Source organism: Cygnus atratus, chromosome 10 (genome assembly GCF_013377495.2).
Source record: "Cygnus atratus isolate AKBS03 ecotype Queensland, Australia chromosome 10, CAtr_DNAZoo_HiC_assembly, whole genome shotgun sequence".
Classification (NCBI taxonomy): Eukaryota; Metazoa; Chordata; class Aves; order Anseriformes; family Anatidae; genus Cygnus; species Cygnus atratus.
In genome coordinates this window covers 7,464,448-7,479,263 of record NC_066371.1, presented here as the reverse complement: position 1 = coordinate 7,479,263, position 14,816 = coordinate 7,464,448, and the positions used below count along the sequence as shown (strand labels likewise).

The following is a 14,816-nucleotide window of genomic DNA, read 5'->3' as shown; positions in this document are numbered from 1 at the left end:
GTGGGGGAGAAAGGAGGCTTCTCGTCACTGCTGGCGTTTCAGTTTGGGGACCTGCGGCCTGGCAACCAGGGACGTGATTGGCGTTGTTATTAAATTAACACCTAACCAAAACTCCGAGGTTGAACGTAGGTCGCTTATTGCATTGCGTTTACCGTGTTTTCAGTGGGATTTTCGTTGGCCCTAAGCAGTCCTAAGGAAGTTGCGTGACCAGCGCTGCTAATATCTTCTCTTGAGCCGGCCTGTTTTCACTCGGAATATAATCCGTGCCGGTTGCTGGACGCAGGTCTCCCTCCCTGTCATGTCAGTGCGCTGTGTTTATTTGTTACTGCGAAGCGAGAGTGACCTTTCACCTGTGATTAGCAAAAGCACACGAAGGGCCGGGTTCGCTTCAAAAGTAGCACTGCTGCTCGAGCTTGTAACCAAATGATGAATGACACGGGTAGGTTATGGTAACTGTGTGGCAGGGAGTGGAAAAAGCAGCAACAGCCTGACTTTTGATGTACAATTTTCTTTCCTTTTTTTTTTTTTTCTTTTTCTTTCCAACTTCCTAAAACTTCCATGTTCTTGTTAGTGCAAGTTCACTTCAGCAGACTTTGTTACTGAGAAGTGCGCGGTGGAATAGGCCTCGCTGCTTTAAATACTAGCTCAGTTACACTCGGGTCACTTATTTGACAGTGTTCGAAATGGAAGAGTGAGTTTGTAAACTTTGTTTACAATCATAGAAGATGGGACTTGCCAGGGACCTTAGGGGACGATCTGATTCAGCACTTATCTGCTTGTGAGCTACAAGCAGCAAGTGAAAATTGAAGCACACTGGCACAGCCTTCATGAGATGGGGAGGCAGTGTTCTGTGCTGAAGCTGCATCAAAATGTCTACTTATTGTAGAATTTCTAGCGTTGCTAAAACTTAGAAAAAAAAAATCTGATTTATAGGACCAGATTCAACGGGCACTGGGCTATAAGAGAGATGCAATAGAAAGCTACGCTGCGGTGTTCATAGACGCTTGTGCCATTTTGCCATCACTTTTGTGTGCGTATAAGTTCTTGGGTATTTGAAAAACGTTTTATTATTTCATTGACGAGTTCTTATCTAGTATTTCTCTTGGATATTTCATTTATTTTTCTGAATAGGCAAATCACTCATGCTAAAACAACGCTCGTAACAATAAGCACACGTTATCCTAGGAAAGATTTTGCTAATAAGGATTTTCAAACATTCTTTCTTATTTCTACCTCATAATATACAAGCATCTAAGGTTTCCAGTTTTTAAAGATTAGCTGGCAGGGCGATGAATAATCTTTTTTCTTTTTTTTTTTCCCCGGAGAGAGGTCACGAAACTGTTTTTTTTGCATAGGCTGACCACAGAGACACAGCTTCTCTCCACTGCCTCCAACCATGTGAATGACTTGTAGGATTATGGCTTGAAGGAAGTTAATAAAAATGAAAAAAAAAAAAGAAACTTGAAGATCTAGAAGTGGAACTTAGTAGCCCTGTCAGACATCCAACAGTCTTTTTGACTGCTATATGACATGTGAATGAGACACTGACTTGGCATACACCTATAGTTGGTCTGCAGGGAGCTCAGCCTACAAATTAGAGCAAAAGATAAAGTTGTGCTAATTAAGTGTGCACTTAAAGAACTAGGGGAGTGGCAAAACGTGCTGGCATGTGTATGCATTGTGTTATCAAATAAGGTTTTGAGAACACTGTAACTGGTTCCTTTTCCCAGGAAGAATTTTGCATTCAAAATTGAGGAACTGACATTTATTAAGTAATTGGGCTGTCTAAACAATGGATCTTAACATGGAAAATATGAATCAAATTATAAATTTTACCAAATCAATTCAAACTTCAAGATTTTTGTCTTACCACACGGTATTTATGTAAGGTTAAATACACAGCTCGTTGTATAGAGAAAGTTCCTTCTCTTCAGATTGGGCGTCGCATCTGAGGCCCAACTCGACAAAAGGATTTCAAGGTTATGTAGGCTAATTTAACCTTGTATTGCAACTCTACCAGTTTGCATGAAAGAATTAAATATTCATGGCCTGGAGAGGGAGAGAAGAAGGGAACATGAATTTACAGTCCACTTATTTGAACTGGGTTCAAAACCAAGAGCTGTTTTCTTTATTTAACAATTGTCAGCTTCCAGATCAGGCTCCCACTGGCCTGTACCCACTGGGTTATAGCTGTTTCCTTTCCCACATGCTCTTTCTCTAATTTCAGTCTTCTGGTGGGAATTAGCTTCAGCATCAGTCTGCCTGATGGTGAGAGACGTGTTTCAAGCTTTCAGGCAGCAGAGTGTGGATCTCGTGAACGAAGAGTGAGTGTTCTTGTTGCCGTAACGCTGTATTAAAAAGAGGGTTAACGTTACCAGCTTATGCTTTAAAGGAAAAGAAGGCTGCCTGTTATTCTTTCACAGGAATAAAGGATGTAAATACATAATTCCAAGAATCACCTGTAAGCTTTGAAGAGAGGCAGGGTTTCAGGCGTTTGTCACTGGAATTTCCTACTTGCTATTCAGGCAGCTCCTCTCTCAGCGTGCTGGTTGTTGCGAAGCCTGATGAGTCCTTAATACCTGTCAGGAATGCCAGTTCCATGGAGGGATCAGGAAACCAAAATTAGTTCAAAGTCTCAAATGTGTTTACTATGTCGAACCCTTCTTGACATACCGAAGCTTACATTGAAGTAACAAGTAGAAATTGGGTTGTCTTCCCAAACTCCCAGTGTTCATCTCGTACTTCCCCGATCCACTGTTCTTATGTGCTTTCTCTTCTGCTAATCCATAATGTACAATCTTTCCTGCTGGGATCCTCCAAGACCTTCACGAAAGTGAGAAACTCACTGGATGCTTTCCCACATGTCGCTTTCTGAGGCAGTAAGAGTCCATGCTGAGCTTTGATGTAGAAATTAGAACCACGGGAATATGGTACAGGCCCAAAGCACTTGGCTCGCTTTTGGTGTGGAAAATCCCCAACAGATGGAAACGAGAAACGGGCATCCTTCAGCATGGGAAAATCTTATTTTAAGGTACCCTCTAGGTCTTACTTTGTCTGCGTACGCTGAAACCTTCTCATGACAAACTGTGCTATCAATGCACGGCCACGTTAGAAGCAATCGTACGCAATTATTTTCACACGTAGTTCGTACAACAGAACTTAGCTCATCCCATCGCTTAATTGCTTGCTATTTGTGAACCAGCTGAAGGTGTGACTTCTCTGCCACATGGTTTGCTGCGATGAAGAAACAGTAGCATGTTGGGTTATAGTCTGTAAATGCATTCTAAAACGAGGCAGAAAATCTAGTCATTTTCATTCGTTTGTCTTACATCTTAAAATACAACTTGTGTTATACATACGTGCTTCATCTTAGAGATGCAGTAGATGTTAAAAGGAGGTTGATGCATTTGTACCATATGCCACTTCCTTTTTTGTGTTAAATTCTTAGTGTTAAACCTTCATACTCTGATAACAGCAAACATAATCATTTTTCAGGAGAGTCTTGCTGGCCATCGTTGGATTTGGTTTGCTTTTAAAAACATTTTCTAACCTATTATTGTTGCAAAGATGATCTTTAAATGGAACTGTGGTTGCAGGCATAGAGTTCCTTCACCGTGACTTTGTCAGGCTCCAACAGAATGACCTTTTGCTTCTTGCAAAATTTGACAACAGGTTGATTCGTTTCAATCTGTGGATCAGGAGAGCTTTGAGTAGAAATTATGTGGCCTAAACCTGGTCCTTGGACTGGGGCTTAACCCTCGCATGGCCTCCGAGGCTCTCCAAACCAACCAGCAACCCCCCACCCCTCCCAGCAAACTTTCAGTTGCTACCAACGGTCTCGTACGTTATTTTAAAACCCCGCCCTTCAAAAAATAAACCAAAACCCACAAGGCTGTATTAGCAAGGCAGAGAAAGAAAGAACATGTGTGCTCTTAGCAAAGATGTAATCATTACGTTTGCAGTAATACTTATTCATGTGCGCAACCCCTTTGGAGTGGCTGGGGTGAAAGTCTGTCAGATTGGTACAATGACTTATGAAATAACTTAGAAACATAGGTGTAATAAGAAAAGTGCTAAGGAAACTATAGCATCTCAGAATGGAAAATAAAATAGTGGGGAAGAGAGATTGGGTTAGAAAATTTGAAGTTCTTTGAGTGCATGCATTTTTGATAACGTATCCAGTGCATGCTGAAGTTTTGGGATGTCTTTACTAGAGCTTAAGCATCTTTTTCTTTCTGTTACATGTACAGACCTATTTCTTTATTTATTTATTTTTAATTGTGAACCCCTTGGTCCCACCTATATCGAGTGCTTCACTGGTACGGTCAGCACAGTTTACGGATAACTGTCAAGAAGGTACAGGAAGAGGAGGAAGGTGGCAGAGCATTTGTAACTTAGGTCATGAGCTGGATTTGATCGATTATCATTGAAAGGCTGTTGCATGATGGCTAAAAAGAACACTTTGTCACCCTTACAGCATCCTTAAAGTCTGCCAGTGATGTAACGGTTTGTACTCGAGGCTCTGAGATTCCCGAGGAGGTTTGATTGCTCTGTGTGCACAGCAGCTGTTTCAGGTGAAGGGGCTGTGGAGGGAGATGCCGAGGAGACAACTGCGGTAGCGTAGGCTGAGGTTGGTTCAGCGATGATCCCTGATGCGTTAGATAAGCTCAGAGTGTTCACAGGGCAGAATTCATGCTGTCTGTGTGGCCGGGTAGCATGGTACCACTCGTACAGTTTTTAGACTGTACTCGTCTTAGTAAAGCACGTTCTGAATTTTCTGTGAGAGCACAGGCTGTCAGTTTTTGGTAGGTGGCTGCAGAAGACTTTGTTACCATAGGGATCTATCAGGAGAGCAGGTGGGAACAGATTCTGCTCAGCATCGTGTCACCTGATAGCAGTTGAACTTCTGGTCATGAACAGTTAATATGTCCTGGGGAGGCAGAAGGGGGGGGGTAAGGAGGAGGGCGAAAAAAAAAAAAAAAAAAAAAGACTGTGAACCTCTAGGGCATTCATCAGACAACAGAAGCTTTGGGATTCGATTATATTAATTGTTATTAATGGAAGTTACCAGAGCTGTGAGAGTACTGAGAGCGGTGCGATGAACTCTTGTTCTCCTGGAGTCTGTGCTCAGAAAGGCTGAGCGGTGAGATCCAGGGCTGGGCCAGGAGGGCTCACTAGAAGCATCTTTAGCACATAGACCCAGGGTCTAGAATTTTCCCAGCAGCAGGTTTAATAAATAATTAAGGCATCGGTGAAACTTTTATTCCAATATTAAATTGTAAATACAAGTGAGAGACAGCATCTTATTTCAAATTTAAATTTGTTTTTATTCAGCCTTGGGAGGTGCTCTGCTGAGTTGATTTTTGTTGTGTTAAATCATGTCAAAGATGCTTAGAGGGCTCTATAGTCCTTGACTGCCTGCAAATACACTGTGAGAATTTTTAATAGACTGAAATAAATATTTCAAGGTAGCAGCACAACGTGCGATGCTTCTTTTTTGGCATTCTGCGTAGCTATGCTCAGGCTGTAATCAGATAAATCTCTTCTTCATTTCATTACATCTTAAATGACTATCTACATGAAGAATTTTAAGCATTTGTGGACTGATTGTTGTAAAACAATTACAAGGAGACTTCAAAAGTGCATTGAGCTGTTTAAGAAAATTGTAGACTTTATGAGAGAGCTTGAAAAACATGGAATTTGAAAGGTTGCTAATTGTGAGAATATCTGCAGTGTCAGGCCCTGGTTTTCTTCCTCCTTGTTATTTTTTTCACTTAAAACCAAGTTCTGTTTACAATATTTAATTATTTCTGGTGAGATGAGTCACATGTTATAAATAGAATATTGTGATGTTAGACTGCAAGTTAGAACTGTGTCATCTTTTATGCTGTAAAGAAACTTTGCAGGTTTTAGATATTACCAGAGTATTAGACTGTTATTGAAAGGCCTTGGAGACTTTCACTGGAAATGCAGCTCCAAAACTGCCTCAATCCATCTGTTAAATTCCTGCTTCCTCACTTTTTTTTTTTTTAAAGAACCTTTGAAATAGCTGTCTATGCATGTACGGTCAGGAGTTCACTCTTATCTAACACTTGTTAAGTGGTATGTATGATTAGCTAGGTTATTCCTATGCAGAAGAGTTGATGTCTTGATAATAATTGATTAAGTATTGCTTTTTCCATAGTATCTGTTCTGTATTTAATGACGAACGCTCAGTAAGAGAAGAACAGTGCAAGAAGTATTATACAGAACTATGATTTCCATGTGAGCTGGTAACACAGCGCTCTTCTAAGTAGAGCAGGAAAGACAAAAAGGCTTGGTGAAGGGTACTTCTAACTAAACTGGGTTAAGAGGATGCAGATCGCTCTCTCTAAGGTAACTATTTTAAAAGCTATTTCTTCCATTGCAGGGGAGCTAGAAAAGGAAACGCACGCAGTTCTTACACCTCTTCTCACTATGCATAGCCTATGGCTATAACGGCCAAGTGCCAGCTGGGGTTACGTGTGATCTCATCACTACTTAGACAGGAAAGATTTCAGCTTTCACAGATCATGGTAATATTTGATTTGTAATCAAGTATTCTAAATAGTATTTAAGATGCTTAAAAACTATTTTCTCCTCTTTTAATGAAGGAAATCAGCACTGCAGCGTAAGTTGCCCATATATATATGATACTCATCATTATTTCCTAAATATTCTTGGGGTGCATCACAGGGATGAATACTGCTTTGCATTTATACTTTGTTTGTAAGCAGCATTTAAAATCTGCTAAGGGGAATTCCAAGTATAAAGGAGAAGAGTAGCATGAATGTAAAAGCGGTTGTCATGAAAGGCAAAGATTTGTTGCAATCAGTGTTCCTGTTGCTAGAAAGCCTTCTGCAATCAAAAGTTACCCCTGCTTGTGCAGGCTGTGTGGTGGTGTGAGCTAGGACGGGTGGCACACTGGCTCTCAAACTGTCTCGTGTTGTAAGTTGGGTAACCCCAGATACTACGAGGTATGGCTTCATCAAAGTAGCTTGCATGCACAGCTTTCCCACGTCACTTGGATCACTAGCTTTGCAAACAGTCACTTTCCTGGTACATGTACTAAGTTATTTGGCTCAAGTAGATGAGAAGTAAGTACTCAAATACTCAGTTGTTTGTGTGTAAACGCTGCTGTCAGCCTTTGTGGAATAAGCTGTTCAGTGGTAACCTGTTTTCCCATGAGAAAGATTGTTTATTTACAAGCTCATTCCTGTCCTGATTTCTACTGTTGATAGCTTCAGCCTAGCTAATAGATAAACTTCACTGGTAATAAGAGGCGAAAGAGATAATTCGTTATGCCTCCCTTCTCTTCTGCAGGGATTATAGCAGTCAGAAAACTTACGCAGTATTCTTGATCTGCTTTTCTCTGGATAAGCAGGACTTTACTTGTACCTTTCATCAGCTACATTTGTAGTGTAATAGAGAAAGCAGCGTTCTCAAATGGCACTCTAAAAAAATGTATACAAAATGATTGAAGTGCTCAAATCCCATAGAGAGCAGCTGTGAGGTCGTAAATCTGTGATGTGCATTTTTTCTTAAATCTAGAGCTCATACGGTTTCATTTGCAAAACAGTTTGTTGGACTATTTGACGTTGGTATGGTTGCCTGAATGTCCTACAGCAGCTTTCATTAAAATGAAGTTTAGAAGCTCTAATGAGTTAAATTTGAAAAGTAAATAGTAGACTGAATACACAGTAAATGGGATGTTTGTTTTCCTTTACACTCAAATTCCATTATGTTTTGGTCTTCATAAATGCAGTTTTATGTGTGCCGGGTTTTGTTTTTTTTCCACTGGCTGCATAAACTACATAGTATTTGTTGTCAGTGGGAAAACTGGAGTGCTGCCAGCTTATAAAGTGGTATCTGGGGATGTGAGTTCTTGTCATGAGCCACTGAAGTCAACAAAGGTTTTGCTTGTGACTGGAGCGAGGACGCGGGATCAGGTTATTGGGCTCTGCAGGCAAGACAGTTTGCGATTTTAAGATAGCCACACTCACTAGAACTTTGTGATCAAACAACCAGTAGAGAAATACTTTGCTATGCAAACATTTTAATTGTTACCCCCTAGACATTGTAGCCATCGCTTTGTCAAGGTGCCTATAGCCTGAATGACACCCTCTGGCCTTGGGCTCAGGCTAAAATACAGCACTAAATCTGTACCAGTTCACACCAAAGGTGTGGTTCTGTGATCTGCTTTCTCCCTGCAGTGCTGCATTAAGCAGCCCCTGGTCTCTGCTGAATGAACCATTTGTGAAATAATGGTCGCATTCCAACTTTGAAGTTGTTTTCCAAAACAAGATGATGGTTGCTTAACAAAAAAAGAAATAACTTTTCCAGCATGTATTTTGTCTGGTAATCCTAAAATCCATTGGACCATGCTTAGCTGTGTATCTTTTCAGAGTGAATCTGATCTAAGTTTTCCCTTGACTGCCTACGTGGTTTTATCATATAGTAGATCTTGTATCTTGGTTATCTGTCAGAGTGTTAGAGATGTTATATCAGTGAATAACTCAAGTATAAATCAGGATTAGTTATAATACAGAAGTCTGTTGTCAAAAGTAAACAGCAAGTAAGAATTAGTTTGTATTGTTTAATGGTTAATATTATCTATTTTTTTAGCTAATTACTGAATATAAGTTATTATGTCAGAAAACTAGGCATTAGAAATGAATTTTTTCTCTGACTGAAATTCCTGAGGTAGTTCCCAGTAACTTTGTGAACTGGAGGGACAGCATTTGAATCTAGGTTACTCTGCTGAGGAGGGCTTAGTGTCACCTATGTTTGTCTCTTATCAGATGGACGTTGCAAATGATGCCAAAAGGAGAAAGAGACATCATCTATATGGTATAGGTCAATGCGAACCGTACCAGTTAACGCTTCTAAGCGAATCTGTACTGGTGTGGGATATCCAGAGGCCTCAAGCTCTGCGAAAACTTGGGTTAACTGGCTTTATTTTTTGGTGGGTATGTCAGAGGAGTGAAAATCGTTCCCAATAGTTGAACACTGTGTGTCAAATAATTAAGTCAGCCATGTAAAATCATTTGGAAGGCAGCTTTCAAAATAAGGCATTTTCCCAGGAAATGCTAAAATTGTCTGTTTCATTCCTCTTCAATTAAGGTTACTCTTGAAATGTATTAAAGCAGTTTAACTTGCTTCGTACAGCTGGAAGGCTTTGTTGGCCTTTGGTCTGTAAAGAATATAATTCTGGTTTTCAGGATGCTCTTCTAGCTAATTTGTTGTTTGTTTTTTTTAAATATAGTATCTCTGTTTGAGTGTCTATGTTCTGCTCTGCTGTGAGAGATTGTAGTCATCCAGTTCTCCCTGGTACTAAGTGGAAATATTTGAGAGGAAAAGCTAAAACAAACCTCCTGATAGGCAGCATTTACTTCATAAAAATACTTTAAAGGTGAATTTCAGTGGGGAAGTTCATTTTCATGTCTGTGTAAGTTGTGCTTATCCAAAGCAACTGTCTAGAAATCGTGCTTGTTAAGAAGCTTCTGTTCCATATTGCAGTTCATAATTTACAAAGAAGTTTTGAGCCAAAGTGAATATATCTGTATCGCTTACCCAAGTTAGTGTAATACATGCTTATGTAACAGATTGTAAATTTTTGGCCTAAATACTCTTTTTCTTGGCTAAACGATTGAAGGGGGACTTTTCGTTACTGAGTGCGATCCAGGACTTGGGGAAATTCGTTGTCTGAAGTGCACCTGTCGCAGTTTGTGTCAGGTCGGTGGGCTGGCTGGAGCCCTCTCCTGTGCTGGGGCTCCTGCAGGAGCTGCCCCGATAGCCAGCTGCCGTGGTTTGTGGGGTCCGGCCGTTTTAGGGCTGCTGTGCAGCGTGGAGCGGGGACAAGGAGCCCGAAACGTGAAGGCCCCTGTCTGGGAAGTGTCCCTCTGGTTCCCCAGGCTATCAGCTCGTGTCCCGAAATGCAGAGGCCCGGACCACTGTGTTGTTTGCTGGGATCAAACCGGCGAGTCCCTTCAGTCGTTCCTGCGGCCTGAACGTAATGATCTGAAGCGCTGGCTTGATAGCCTTGGAGATAAGAACGCTATTTTTATCCGCCGAGTAGGTAGAGCACGGGAGAAGAGAGCGAAATGTTGAGAGCGGGCTGTCGCTGTGCTCCTCTGAGCCTTGTGTGCGACTGCTGGGGATGAAAAAGGATTTGGGGTGCAGAGCTGTCGTTCTCTGCCACCACTCAGGGATCCTCACAGGGCACAGCTGTGACCGTGTGCCGGCACCGCGGCCAGGCTCCTCAGCGTGAAGGCGTGACAGTCTGCAACACCCTCAGAGGCTCCCCGTTGTGGAGAATTTTGCACTGCGAGGCAGCGCCAGCCGGGGAGGAACCCCCGGGGGTGTCCGTGCCCCCGTGATGCCCTCGCTGGGCTCCTTGCGGCATCCTTCCCGGGCCGCTCGGCGTGGTGGCTGGAAGCAGGAGCTGAGAGCAGCTCCCCGAGCGGTGCATTGTGGGCTGGCGCGGGGCAGACAGGCCGGACAGGTTCGGCAGCGGTGGCCCTGGCTTCCTGCCTGCCCCGCTCGGCCCCGCTCAGCACCGCCAGCCCGCGGGAGGCTCGCGGCGCGCCGGGCCTCCGGGATCCTCCAGGCCTCCTCCAGGCCTCGGTCCCGGAGCTCGCGGGCTGCAGCCGCCCTCCTGCCAAAGGGGATCCGCTTCTGTCGTAAACCGAGCTGGTGCTCTCCCAGAGCCGTTTGCAGCAGTTGTCTGCTTTAGGAAGGTGGCTGTGTTTGTTTTCAAAAGCCGGAGGCTGGTAAACTCTACCCGTTTGCGAGGGTGTCAGAGGAGCCTGTTTACCTTTCAGTTTGCTGTTATCTTTTTAATCTCGTTCACCGTTGTCATCCTGTGTCATCTTGGGGCAGTCGTCGGAGCTCTGAGCTGTTGTACTCTGGGTGTTTTTAATGCCGGCTCCGTGTGCTCTTTGCCGTGCCTCTTCATTCTGACCCTGCACGTCCTCCGTGCCACCTCCCCGCGGGCTTGCGGCCAGGCCCGGCTCTGTGACACCGCTGCCCACCGCCCCTGCCCTGGATGTGTCTCCTCTGCCTCCATCTGCACAAGGATGATTTCTCTGGCGTGCTGCTTGTATAAGCAGGTTTGTTCTTCTTACAGCCTTCTTGACCAGTTCGGGAGGTTTTTTCCGCACAAAAGTAGGATGTTCTGCTTCTTAGCTGGCCTACAGAAGGGAGAAGAGTTTTTTCCTTCATCCCCCTGTGCGCTTGGGTGCGTTGGTGCGTGTCCATATACCTTCCTCCCAAGTGCACCGAGAGGACCTCTAGCTGCAGTGGGGCCGGAGGAGAGAAGTAGCCTTAGAAGTGTCTGTCAAAAGTGTGAGTTAAACCAGCCCAACCAAATCAGTGTGTTATATAGTCCGAGTAAATTCTTCTTTCCTTTTCCAATATATCAACTGCGTGAAGTCTTAGGGTTTACCAGTTCCTCAGCTAGACTGTTGAAATGTTCAGTCATCTTTATTTCTCTAGTCATGCAATGTCTAAGTTTTAAAGCAAGCGTCGCTACCTGTGTGCTCAAACCTATTAGAAGTGGGTTAGCTCTTACTTTGTTGTAACAACAAAAACATTGTTTTATTTTCCACTCTATCTTTTAATCCTATTAAGTACCACAGTACTGTTGTGGGTTTTTTTGGCTGCAGGACATTTATATGCCTGTTGCTGTGCAACTTGCATAATTATTTTTTACATCGTATCAAATTAACTGTTAGGAAATGTGTAAAGCAAAGGAAGTAAATTTTAATGGAAGAACTAAAAGTGCTTGCCAAGTTGAGGGGGATGCAGAAATGTAAGGTGGTATTCCAAAAACGACAGGCATCAGCTTCCTTGTAGCTGTATGAAACAAGATTGAAACACGTTCATTTTTGAAGTGGATGTTCAAGTGTATGGAGAATGGGAGTGGCAGGGGTGGGGTAGGTTTAGGTAACTAGATTGCCTATAGATTGCCTAATAAAAGAAAATACTGAAACAGAATTCAGTTGACAGGTCGTTTGTATTTTCCTTTTTTTTTTTTTTTTTTTTGGTATATGCTGATGTGCTGCCTCAGGTATCAAGTGCATGATGCAAAAATGCATGCAGAGCATTCCCTGCAGAAAGGCGCCGTGTCTCTGCAGAGCTGGGGAGCGATGCCCTGCTGCTGTCATAGAGGAGCTGGGCTGCGGTCAGCAGGGAAGAGAGCAGAGCAGGTTCATAGGCGAGCACGGTGCATGCACTGTGTGGGAGGGAAAGCAATGTCTTACCTGATTGTTTTGTTTATAATATGGAGACTGCAGTGATGCCATCGTGCACAGGATGCATAACTGTCTCTAGTTCTTATTTTTATTGGTTTGAAAGACTTCATATTTTTAAAGGTTATGTTGACTTTGGTGTTTCTGATGCTGCTTCTCGTGTTTACATTCTTTTTAAATATTATGGTATGTTTCATTGTTATTTTCTTAACAGAAATGATGTAGTTGTCTTTACATTGTATTTGTCCAGGTCTCAGTTAGTAAGAAAATGTATAAATTTATAAGGGAATGGTTGTTACTGCTCTACTTCCTCAGTTGCTGAGTGCCAGGATCTGGCCAGCGCCTAATGGCATTGCTGTGGTGTGATGTGGGCAGTTAGTTACACAGGGAAAGATTGCAAGAACTTCTGTTGAGCCACACATGCCAATTTTTTTTTTCTTCAAAAGCATGTCTAGATAAGAGCTGGGAGAGGGTGAGGAACTTGGAACGCACTCACGATTTGCAGTCATAATGCATCAAAATACTGCTGCTGCAATGAGCAGTTTTATGTACACCGTAAGTTTAGATTTAAATAAAACAAACTTCCTTTTTCCTTCTACAAAAGTACAGCTGCTGCAAAGTTCACAGAGGGCTGTATATAAAAGAGGATTAAAAAAAACTGTTGATGTTTAAACAGTTAAAACAGTAGCATCCTTTGAGGTATATGAAAAGAAATAATTTAGAATATTCACTGGATGATATAGTTAATTTTAACTGAGCTAGGGTTGTGACTAATTACTTGGCCAGAAATTTTTTCCCCATGTAAAAGATCCTGTTCTTCTGCATAGTAAGTGAAGTGTGACCCCTGATATTAGTATTACTGGGTAAACCTCTTTTTTTTTCTCCCTTAATTCCAATTTTTATATCACAAATACTAAATTAAACTCAATGTTGAGAGTTCCTTAAGTTATTTAAGGATTAGATACGTAACTATTTATTTATTTTTGCCACGGAAACACAAATAATAATTTTTTGGCTTCCCTGAAATTGCACGATGAGATCATGTCACCTAAAAATAATGTATGACTTTAAATGAAGATTTGTTATATGGAGAGTGATGACAAATTATATGTTCAGCATTTATGTAATATTATACAAATTGGCTGGAGAAGTTTAAAATATCCTCCACTCTGAAAACTAATTAATGAGTAAATGGAATAGTTTTTGCAGATGACTGACTTCATTCAAATTGCTGATGAAAACCTAATTTAACAATACAATATGTACAGAGAGACTTTTTTGTCTGCTGAAAAGCTTTAAATATGGTACTTGTATTTCACCGTGAAATTTATAAATCGGTCTTTCTAAAGACAATCTGCTGGAAACGTGCTCACTGAAATTTTTTATTATTCTGTAGGATCAGCTTTGAAAAACGGTTTAATAGTTCTGAAGTTTTGAATGAACAATTTAAAAATACGTTTTGTGTTAGATTTTTAAAAGATTAATTGCACGTAGCTGAACTCGCATACAAAGAATTTAACTCAATACTTGGATGTCTGCTTTAGTGTGTTTTATACATAATTACAGGAACATTCAAATCTTGGCAGCCTAAAATTAGAACCCCCAGCTGCACACTAGGCTGCAGGTGCCTGCGTGCATGACACACTTCTCGCTGGTGATTGCTGCTCTGGTTTTTACCAGTGGGCTTGCTGTAGGAATATCCCAAGACTGTTAAATCTTGGAGAAGGTAACAATTGTCAGTGTTGCGTTCTGCAAGGGAGAAAAGACTATGGGAAGAGTTGCAGCGGTCATGTGTTCGTAACCTCGCAGAAGGGCTGCTGCTTGGATTTGCTGCTCGGTTATGCGAGGAGGAGTTTTGCTGCCCGCAGGATGCTGGAGGGGAAGGTGGAGGGGGTGGTCCAGGGGATGCACTATGGCTGAGTACGTGGAAAACGCGAGTGGTCGAAGGTAGGTCATCCTTTACCCTTTCAAGTCTCGTGGTGCAAAATTCTGCCTTAAATCCGGGGAAGCAAAATTAAAAAATCATACACTAATTGATCCTTGCAGAATTGTAGCTTGTATTCCTTTGGAAAACTAGGCTGTCTTGTGCTCAAAAAGGAGGCTGGAGAGAAAGGGCTGTGCTTTTAGAAATAAAGGACTGCAATACTAGTAAAGATCTACGACTGATCAAATCTCGTAATGCAACTACTGCGCATGGCTAAACTAGGTTCTGTTTTTTTTCTCTCGAAGTGAAAGTCACTTCTCTGAGCCAAAACTTTGAAGTTTGGGTATTCTTAGGACTTTAATAAAAGCATATGCAATTGCTACATTTGCCAAAGTGGAAAATGCAATGAAAACATTGAATCAAGACTTCAGCTGTTCCCTCCTTCAGCCTATCAGTCAGCAACTGCATGGTGAAACAAAGTTCACACACTTGTGCTCAGAGCCCAGGAAGAGCTGTGCCTTTCAAATGTCTCCTCAAATAGCTGCGCTTTGAAAGCTGTGCGTGCAAAAAAATGTAAGCTACTTAAGGACGTACAGAGCGGAGTTGGCAATGAATTTCAAAGT

The 14,816-nt window shown here is 42.0% G+C and overlaps 1 protein-coding gene across 3 annotated transcripts in view; it reads left to right on the top strand.

Moving 5' to 3' along the window:
- ATXN7 (ataxin 7) overlaps window positions 1-14,816 on the top strand; it is an 81,726-nt gene that overhangs the window by 24,012 nt on the left and 42,898 nt on the right. The gene's annotated exons all lie outside the window — the stretch shown is intronic.